General features: G+C 39.7%; 1 non-coding gene across 1 annotated transcript; it reads right to left on the reverse strand.

Moving 5' to 3' along the window:
* Positions 1–665: 665 nt before the first annotated feature.
* LOC115871169 lies at positions 666–856 on the reverse strand. Its single transcript, XR_004047141.1, has one exon. It is a non-coding gene; the product is annotated as a U2 spliceosomal RNA (small nuclear RNA).
* Between the last annotated feature and the right edge of the window lie 392 nt (positions 857–1,248).

Consider the following 1,248-nt stretch of genomic DNA (forward strand, 5'->3'; position numbering starts at 1 on the left):
AATTGAGGTCTTGTCAAGCCAGGTAATGCACTCTAGGGCACTCGGCTAGTGCATTGCAGAGCTGTGGCTAGAACCTGGTTTTACCTTTAGTGCTTGGTTTCTTGCCCCCCCCCCCGCCCCCCCGTTAGTATATGACTCAAAGAGCAGGCAAAGACATAAGCAGTGGAATCTAACTGACCACAAGCACAGAACAGCTACCATGTTTTCTTGGGAGCACTCTCTTGTTCTGAGAGATCTAGGTCTTCACTGCCAAACCACCGAGAATCCCAACCCAGACAATTTGACGCAAAACCAAAATATCACAGATAGGTAGACCAAGTGAAAGACAGGGACCTAAGAAAACAAGCTCATATTTGTAACCACAGGACCAACGAGGCCTGCAGTAGCAGTGTCTGGAAGTTATGTCGAAAGATAGCCTTTCGCAATTTAGAGATTACATTGTTGAGATCCGAACATGAGCTTCCAAAGGCTAGAATAAGTATTGAAAGGAAACTGTACCTAAGAATCGGGTGCAAGAAAGTTTCCAATAAATTATGTTTGAAAAATGAAAATACAAAAGATGGAAGGATGATATTACTAGATATAAATAAATAAAGTTGCAAAGCCAATAATAATGTTTAGAAGTCTCTAACTCTATTTTTTTTATTTTATTTAAAGTCCCCCGAGGGGGGTGCACCATTCCTGGAAGTACTGCAATACCAGGTCGATGCGTGGAGTGGACGGAGCAAGCTCCTATTCCATCTCCTAATTCCAAAAATCCATTAAATATATTGTCCTCGGATAGAGGACGTATCAGATATTAAACTGATAAGAACAGATACTACACTTGATCTTAGCCAAAAGGCCGAGAAGCGATTCTAACTCTATTTTTAAAAGGTAATTTATTACTTTCAGAGAAAAAAATACTCAAGAAATCTCTTCATCTGCTTGAGGTAATGGTGAAATATTGAAAGACCGAAAGAGAAGCAAAAACTCTTCATTTTTCTGAAAATAAGAGTGACCTTTGAGCTCAAAGAACAAGAATCAGAAGAGCAGAAAAGAAACGAGATGGAGCATCATAGAAACACTGGTATCTTTAAGTGAGTTCAGGATCCTGTGACACGTGACAAGTGGATCAGCAAATATTTTGCTGCCTAATCACTGGTAGCAACTGATCAATAGTCTTTGAGAACTTTGCAGAAATCATAACTAGAAAATAATGTATTAACAGGGAACAAATCAGGTTTGAGGAGGTAGCTTGTGATGAGG

This window comes from Echinops telfairi, unplaced genomic scaffold (assembly GCF_000313985.2).
Source record: "Echinops telfairi isolate 266 unplaced genomic scaffold, ASM31398v2 ScPeMD7_3533;HRSCAF=4204_0, whole genome shotgun sequence".
NCBI lineage: Eukaryota > Metazoa > Chordata > Mammalia > Afrosoricida > Tenrecidae > Echinops > Echinops telfairi.